The sequence below is a fragment of the Herpailurus yagouaroundi genome, unplaced genomic scaffold, assembly GCF_014898765.1.
Source record: "Herpailurus yagouaroundi ecotype Mexico unplaced genomic scaffold, PumYag 162, whole genome shotgun sequence".
NCBI classification, from domain to species: Eukaryota; Metazoa; Chordata; class Mammalia; order Carnivora; family Felidae; genus Herpailurus; species Herpailurus yagouaroundi.
This window is the reverse complement of record NW_024412403.1, coordinates 50,280,332-50,289,283: the sequence shown is the minus strand read 5'-3', so window position 1 is coordinate 50,289,283 and position 8,952 is coordinate 50,280,332. Positions and strand designations below refer to the sequence as shown.

At 40.0% G+C, this 8,952-nt stretch overlaps 1 pseudogene; it reads left to right on the top strand.

The window, feature by feature from the left end:
- Nucleotides 1-3,954: 3,954 nt before the first annotated feature.
- On the top strand, nt 3,955-4,471 carry LOC121035799 (60S ribosomal protein L31-like; annotated as a pseudogene).
- Nucleotides 4,472-8,952: the final 4,481 nt, after the last annotated feature.

The window sequence follows — 8,952 nt, the reverse complement described above, 5'->3', positions numbered from 1 at the left end:
CTCAGAGCTGGCAGCTTTTTCATAACAAGATAGGGCAGACAGGGGAGGAGCAGGAGCCTAGTACCAGTTCTGCTCTTTAGACCAGCATCAGCCAGCCTCTGCCAATCAGGAAAGGCACAGTGTTGAAGGGCTTGGTCATCTTCAGTCTCAGTTCAGAAGACACTCAGGACCAGGACTTCCAGATGAAATAGCAGGACATCTCAACTGGCTATCAACAAAAAGCCAGGTATTCTCCAGGGCACAGAAAACCACTGGAGAAGGAGAAAGGAATTCATATTTTATTTGTTTCAATACAGTTGCAGGAGTACCTAACACTCGGTACTTACTGTTTCACCTCTGTATTAGTTAGGAGAGGCTCGGTTATATGGGGTAACTAGTTAATCCTTAAATCATGCAAAGTTTATTTCTTGCCCAAGTTCCCTGCCCAGCACTGGTCTGTGGAATGCTCTCCTGCACCCAGGAGGCTGAGAGAGGTTCTACCATCCTGTGCCTGTACCATCTAGACTGTGTGGCCTCCCAGTGTGCTTTCACCCAAGAGAAACATGTCTCTTCTAACTATTGTCCACTGGCCAGAATTAGTCACATGTCCCCAACTTAATGGCAAAGGAGACTAGGAAAGGAAACATAACATATGGTGAGCACTAGCTCTCTACATCACAACTGAATAGATTTTATAAGAATTTCTTAAAGAAATAGTTCTCCCTTTCAGGATAACATTATGGAATGTTTAAGACAATACAAGTTTAGGGGCATCTGATGACTCAGTCGGTTAAGCATCTGACTCTTGATTTCAGCTCGGGTCATGATCTCATGGTTTGTGAGTTTGAGCCCCGCCATCCAGCTCCAGTGCAGAACCTCCTTGGGATTCACCCTCTCTTCCTCTCTCTCAGCCCCTCCCACCCCACGTACTCTATATTTCAAAATAAATAAATTAAATTAAATAAAAAATATACAAGTTTACTTAGCATTAGTGGTACATATATTCTTGCTTTGCTTACGAGTCCACATATTGTGGATTATACTGAAAATGCTTTCTCTGTCAAAATTCAGGACATAAATTGAAATAATTCAGCAAATGTCAACTCAATGAAATTTGAAATTACTTTGTGAGTTGGTTACTTGTTTGGATATCCCTCACCCCAAGACTTATTGTGAAGGCAACTGCTTTATTTACCAGGAAATAATATTTATCAACTTGTCCCAATCAAGAAATTTTCAATGATTATTAAGTGGACATGTGATTTTTTTCATCACTTTTCCATATAGGAAGCAAATATAATTGGGTTAAGAGTTGAGGGATGTCTCCATCTGGATAATCAGAACCATGATTTGGAAAGATGCATCTGATGACAATATGCTGAATGGGTTGAAGACTGTAGGCAAAGGAGTTAACAGGCAATACCAAAGTTCAGCTGTGAAGTAATGACTATGTGCCATTTTATAAAAGAAATACTTCATGACCATCCAGCCTATAGTTTCTAAACTCCATTAGAACTGAGGTTACCATGCAGAGATGATGTTTCAGGGCCACTGGATCTTCCAAGTTTCCTTCCAGTCTATTGCTATCTTCCCTAAAGTTGGAGAAGATAAAACCGCTGTGGAGCTGACTCTGTCACAACCACAAACCCTGACTCACACTATTGGTAAACAGAGCAGAAGTAATGTCACAAGCCATGGGGCTCACTGAGCAGGAAGCCTGAAATAGCAAACCCCAAGGCTTAATTTAGGAAGAATTCTTATAACGTCAAGCTTATGAAATAGCATTTAGCTGCAATTTAAAAAAAAAAAAAAAAAGAATGTGGTGGCATTTTCAAAAAATATAAACGATGTGGTCTTTTTCATTTGTATCTTACTTAAAGAGGAAACTTTTAACTTGGGAAAAAGCCAAATTGTTAGTTCCTGGGCCCTATGGCATTCTGAAATTTTGGCAGCAGCATCCTCGGTTGTAATGATTTTTGTCAAAAATGAAGGTTTTAGGCATTCAAGCTTTTATTTATCCTCCTTGTGGCCTAAAATAGCCATTTGTTTTTTGGGGGACTTTTGGTTTGTCTGTTTATTTAGCTTAACTTGTTTCTGTTTGAATTTGTTTTGAAGTCAACATGCTCTAGGATTTGCAGTATAGAAAAGAATTCGATGAAGTCAGCAGATTCTTTTCCCTCCTTTAAGATTCCCAAATTAAAAATCTATACTCAACCCAATAAAAATCAGAGAAAGAAAAAGTGACGAGTAAACTCAACACAGTAACATTCTAATTCCAAATGATCCTTTCATGGGGCTTTGTTCCCCTAACATTCTCCTGGACCCCAGATGCCCAAAGGAGACAAGAGGAAAGCCATTGGTCTCTCTCTCTTCCCTTCCTTCCTCCCCAAAACTCTTCCCCACACACTAACATACATACATACTAACTCACTCCTTTGGAAATAGTAATTCAGTATATGTGCTGTCGAAGCAAGCACTGGAAATAGTAATTCAATCAGAAACATACAAGCTTAAAAAAATGTTCTTTGAACTTACTGGTAATTCACCTATGCTTCCCTTTTTTTTTTTTTTTTTTTTCTAATTTTGAAAAAATGGGAAGAGAAAGAACCTCAAGAATTTTTAAGGAAATTCAGGGAGGGAGCTGTGCCAGACAACTGAAGAAAAGCAAATTACAGTTCTCATTTTCAAAAAAAGAATGAAGTTAGAAGCCACAAACTCTATATAAATAATGAAATTATCAGGGTGCCTTGGTGGCTCAGTCAGTTAAGGGTCCGACTTGGTTTCAGCTCAGGTCATGATCTCATGGTGGTGAGAATGAGTCCCGTGATGGACTCTGTGCTGTCAGCACAGAGCCTGCTTGGGATTCTCTCTCCCTCTCTCTCTGTCCCTTATCCTCTCTCTCTCTCTCTTTCAAAATAAATAACCTTAAAAACAGACAATATTATCAAAGACATTAATAAACATATAGTTTGTGGACTTAAAAAGGGAAACCGATGGCTCATCAGAAGGCATCACAGACTCACAAAGTCGTTGAGACTGTTCGTTTCCATTTTTGAAAATTCAACTAGTGAAAGAGCAAGGAACTCCACAAATATTGTGTATCTAGATTTCATAAGGCATTCTGTCTCTCGTAATCTCCGTGAATACTGATGAAGAAGCGTGGGCTGGCTGCCAGTATAGCTGAGTGACTTAGAGCTGGCTGCCTAATGCCCCCAGGTTCGGGATCCATGCCTACCTGGTTAGTTTTCAAGCAACTTGACACAGGGCCCATTCTCAGATCTGTACTGCTTAACTTATTACTCAAGAACTTCCATGGGGACCTAGATATCATGGATATCAGATTTGTACATCTTGAAATTAGAAGGCTTGTTTATAATTAGCCCCCCCACCAAAAAATCTCAGCAATATGAAATAATGAGCCATATCTTAAAACATATTTATACCAAGAGAAATAAAGCCTTGCTTTAGTATTTCTATCATAAAAGCTGTGGTATCTTTAACTTTTTAACTCTTCCTCTATCATATTTGTCTCTTATATTTTCCTAATGTGTTATTTACCCTTTAATTGCCTTTCTGATGGTTTATATCTTAAACTTAAGTATACAGTGAAGTGTAAATAATTTTCCTTTGCAATTTTTTCAGTGCTTTTGTATTTAGAAAGACTTTTCTCAGCTAAAATGCAAGTAGAAATTTACTGACACTTTTACTATCTTTTTATAGTTTAAAATTTTCGCATTTAATTTTTCAAGGTATTTATTATTTTTTTGTGTGTACACTGTGAGGTTAAATTTCAAAGGCATTTTGTTTTAAATAACTAAGTCTCTCAATGATTTATTGACCTATCCCCTCCCCTTTGTCATGCTTTCTTTATTATCTATTATGCTCTTGTTTTTTCTAGGGTCTTTTTGTTAATTATCTTGCTAAAAGTATTTTAAAGGTTTAAAATCCTTCCTAACAGGAGAAAGAGGGCTGGTCTGAGGTGAGTAGCAGGAGAGAAAGTTTACTATACAATTCTACCAAATTCTAACCTCTGTGTTAAGATCGTTTCCAACAAGGGCCCGGCAGAATGGCTCCCACAAAGAGTAATGAGAATAAGGAAGGTCATTCTGCCATCAACAAGGCAGTGACCAGAGAGCACACCATCGACATTCACAAATTAATCCATGGAGTGGGTTTCAAGAAGTGTGGCCCATGAACACTCAAAGAGATGTGGGAATTTGCCATAGAGGAGATGGGAACTTCAGATGTGCACACTGAGACCAGGCTTCACAAAGCTGTCTGGGCTGAAGGAATAAGGAATATTCCACACATACCTGTGTGCGGCTGCCCAGAAAATGTAATGAGGATGAAGATTCACCAAAAAGCTCTATTTGTTGGTTAGTTATGTGTGTGTCACTACTTTCAAAAATCTGAAGACAGTTAATGTGGATGAGGACTAACCACTGATTGTCAAATAAAAGTAGAAAACCACCAAAAAGAAAAACAAAACAGCAAAGGAAGCAATGTTTTTTCTACACTTCCCCTAACTGTCCTTGAGCATAAAAACCTTACTTTTAAAGCAAGCAGGAAACTGTTAGAGTAACAGCTATCACCACATGACTGGAGAGATGTCCAGGAGCTAGAAGGAATTGTGAGCCCTAACAGGGTGTTATTCCATCTTTAGGATACACCCCGGAGTACTCATGGTGTACCACTGTCATCAAAGTTGCTCAGGGCTCATTTAAATCCTGGTTCTGTCACATCCTGGCTGTGTAACCTGGGTGTGGTTCTAAACATCTATTTCCTCACCATAAAATGAGCTCATATAATGCTCCTATCACTGGACTCTTGTAAGAATTAGATGAAATAATAAACAGATGGCATTTGACAATGCTGAACACACAGTAGGTATTCAAGAAAAGATGGCTCCCTACACCACTCCTAACTGCCTCCTTCCAGAGAGAGCCCAGTGGCATGTGAACAGAGCAGCCACACTCCATGTCCTTCAACACGTGACTGGAACTTTTATTAGGGAAGGTGGCCTTATAGGTTACCCAGTCACCTTCTCTTTTCATCTTTGCCTAAAGTTAGCTTCCATGGAAACTACCCACAAGATTTAAGAGAACAATTACTGATCCAAGACCTTCCCTCCATATAATCTTTTTCATTGATTCCTTTCAGCCATCCTTTGTCCTGATGCCTAGCAGATGATGGATTCAAGTACATAATAGAACCTCCCCAGAGAAGGAGCAGTGGATGTTCAGAGTATATTCAGATTACAAAGCTACTGTAGTAGAGTCATCTGAACCAGCTCTCATCCTCTCCCTGCTCCTATGGGTTGGGGTGAATCTAAGAATTAGAGGAAAGCAATTTGAAGCAGACATCATTTATCATCAGCCAGTGTAAGATCACATTGTAGTATAACTTAGGGCCATAGAATCCATGAACACTGTGTTAGCAATATTAACTAGAGAGTACTCATTCAAAGGAATATAAAGAATATAAAGTTAAGCACTGACAATCAGTAATGCCTGAGGCTGCAAAATTTGCAATTTACAAGAAAGGACTGAGAGACTAGAAATTTGGTTATTAATAGTAAGGGTCCTCAGAAAAAGTGTGGGTGGGTCAAAAATACCAAGAAAGGGGTTAAAGGAAAAGAAATGCTGGAAATAAAAGAAGGGAGAAGCATTAAGAAAGGGTTGTCCCTGTAGGACAGTCCTCTTTGTCCCCAAAACCTAAGCAGAGAGCCTTTGTGGAAGGAAGAGAACAAGGGAATTCTGGAGATATATCATGGGCAAGGCACCCAATTTCCTCCCCTTACCCACAGAACTTTGAGAAAACTATCTAAACTCCCCAGTAAAAAAAACCACATGAGCCTTCACTGAGGCTCAATGTGGTTTTAGTTGAGGGAAAGTGAGTCATTAACTCCCTCCTCATGACCATGTGAGGGTCTCTCTAGCCCCACCCTGTGGACTGCTGGGCAGTGAGGAAAACCCACCTGCAGATAATGTCCTGGCTGAAGACACGCTAAGACAATCCCTGTCAAATAGTTAAGGAGCAGAGATGCCATACACGTGAATGACACAGCCAGAAGTTGCTCAGGCATTTTGGCAATGGCCATTCCCTAGGAAGATCGCCATTCTCCCTATTTCCTCCCTCAGAGCTGAGGTGTCCTTTTCCCCATCCTTAGATATTTGGAAGTGCTGGCTCTCCCTGTCTGATCCGTGCTTTCCAACACCCTATCTCCAAAACTTCTCCTTGGCCCTTCCCCTAGGGTCCAGCACCTACTTCCTGATTCAAGGCCCTGAAGCAGTGTCCTCCTCATCTTCATCAGCATTCCCTGCCCCCCCAAGCCCCTAGCTCCGACATTCCATTTCTTATCTGTCTCTACCTGGCCACAATATTTGGGCTCTTCTGGACAGCCATTCCCCTAGCCCTAATAGATTAACTCACCCTGCACTGCTTTTTTTTTTCCCCTCTGCAAATTCATTAACTAGCTGATCTAAATATAAGCTCCATAAAGGTGGGGGTTTTGGTCTGCTATGCTCACTACTATACCTTGAGCGTCTGGAATAGTGCCTGGCATCTAGTAAGCTGTTAGTAAATATTTGTTGGGTTAATTAATGAATCTCACTAAAAATTAACCCTTCCTCTCCACAACTTCTCCTCTAGTATCAGCAGGTAATCTTCAGCCCAAAGGTTCCCATCTCCTTGCATGGCAAACCCAGAGCCACCTCCACAATTTGAAGGTCATATTTACATTTTAAAGAGAATCAACCCTCGAAGAGTTGTTTTGTTTTCTTATCCATTTTTAAATACCTATACCCTACATTTATATACCTTACACATGTATATAATCAAGTATTTTTATTTAATCTTTTGAGGGTTTTTCTTAGTCTCCAAACATTTTTGGTAGAAAGGAATGCTTTGAAAAAAAAGATACATTATCCTCTCCCTGTATAAACTCATAAAGAGTGACTCTGATATATTTGATGGCACATTCTTTTACTACCTACAGAACCAGATGTTAGGAATTTGAAATAATTAACTCTTTGAAAGTAGTTCTTGCCGTTACCACATCACATTTTAGGATTTAACAGAGACGCAGAAGTAAGCTGGCTTTGCGGCCCATGGAGCTCGACCACTAGCTACTTGATCTTGAACCAAACATTGAAGGCTCCTGAGTCTAAGCGACTAGTGTGTAAAAAAAGGTGCCAAGATCTACCTCACAGGATAGTTGGTGTGAAGATACAAGATAATGCATACAGAGCAAACGATACAAAAATCTACTGCATAGCAGGTATTTAATAAATTATAGCTACTAATTTTAATATTTCTACTATTACTCAAGAGATTATTTGCATCCTAATGTAAATGTACTATGCCTGCAATTAAGGTAAGAAGCCACAAGATGAGGGGTGCCTGAATGGCTCAGTTAGTTGAGCGTCTGACTCTTAATTTCAGCTCAGGTCATGATCCCAGGACTGTGAGTTCAAGCCCTGCACTGGGCTCTGTGCTGAGCGTGGAGCCTGCTTGGGATTCTCTCTCTTTCTCCCTCTGCCCCTATCCACCCCGCCTCCACACACACACAGCAATTTGTGCATGCATATGCTGTTCCTCTCTCCCTCTCTCAAATTAAAAGAAAAAAAAAAGTCACAAGATGAAGTTGATGTCTTTATGGCCTGAGTAGTAAAAATCACCTTGTCTCCTTTTTCTGTTTTACCAAACAAGAGATGGTTTTTTCCCAGTGTCTCTGTCAGGCCTCTTGGTTTTCATTTCACCAACCATATTTCAGGTATAATTTACCTGAAATGGGAAGAAGCCTGTTTTTCTTATTTAGTACCATAAAACTGAGCTCTATTTTTAACTATATGAGTAATTAATATACCAAACACACATTTCAAAGCCAACAATCTAAAAAGAAAATAAATACCAAAGGGCAACACTTTGGTAGCTTTTTATTAATATGTAACTGATGGTGTTTATTCTAATACCACATCTTGATAACTCTCCCAATTTCCATTAATTTAACCTCCTTCCTTAAAACTGTAATCATATCAAGGATGTAGGGCTACCAGTCCTCTCAGTATCTTTTTTATGGTGCTTCCTCCATCAGCATCTGGTTTCCCTCTTCTAGTTAAGTGATGAATAGGATTTAATTTCACATTCTCCCCCTCTTGCTTCTACAGCCTCAGAAGCACAACACCTCCTATCCCTTGCACTAGGCACAGCCAAGTGACATATTAAGTGCTACTGAGGATTGCTATGGGAGTGTTGCCTCTGGTGCTGGCCGGTAGGACTATGAGGTCCCAGGCCAGTCATGTCACCTGTAGAATTCAGTGCCATCCTCTCTAGAACATGGTCTCCAGAATCTATGGAAGCTCTGAGAATCCATGACTTCATGATTTCTTAAAGATAAAAATGGTCTTGGGGGGCCTGGGTGGCGCAGTCGGTTAAGCGTCCGACTTCAGCCAGGTCACGATCTCACGGTCCGTGAGTTCGAGCCCCGCGTCAGGCTCTGGGCTGATGGCTCGGAGCCTGGAGCCTGCTTCCGATTCTGTGTCTCCCTCTCTCTCTGCCCCTCCCCCGTTCATGCTCTGTCTCTCTCTGTCCCAAAAATAAAATAAAAAACGTTGAAAAAAAAAAAGATTAAAAAAAAAAAGATAAAAATGGTCAGTCCAAAGTTAACAAAAAATAATAATAATATGGGAAAGTAAATTCAGTAAAACTAGACCTCTAATATAGACAGTCAAAATGTAACAGAAATCTCTGAAAGACTCTGTTTCTCGGAACCCACTGAGTAAATAAACCAATGTGTTAGAGGTCCCTAATGAGTGCAACTTCCTCAATTTTTGATTTGTGTGTGTCTGTGTGCTTTGTCCTCTTAGATTATAAATTCCTCCAGGAATGGAAATAGACCTTTTTCCAGCTCAATGTCTATCCCATAATAATCCAACAAGAATCACTTGAAAGCTGATAGCTGACTGACCGATT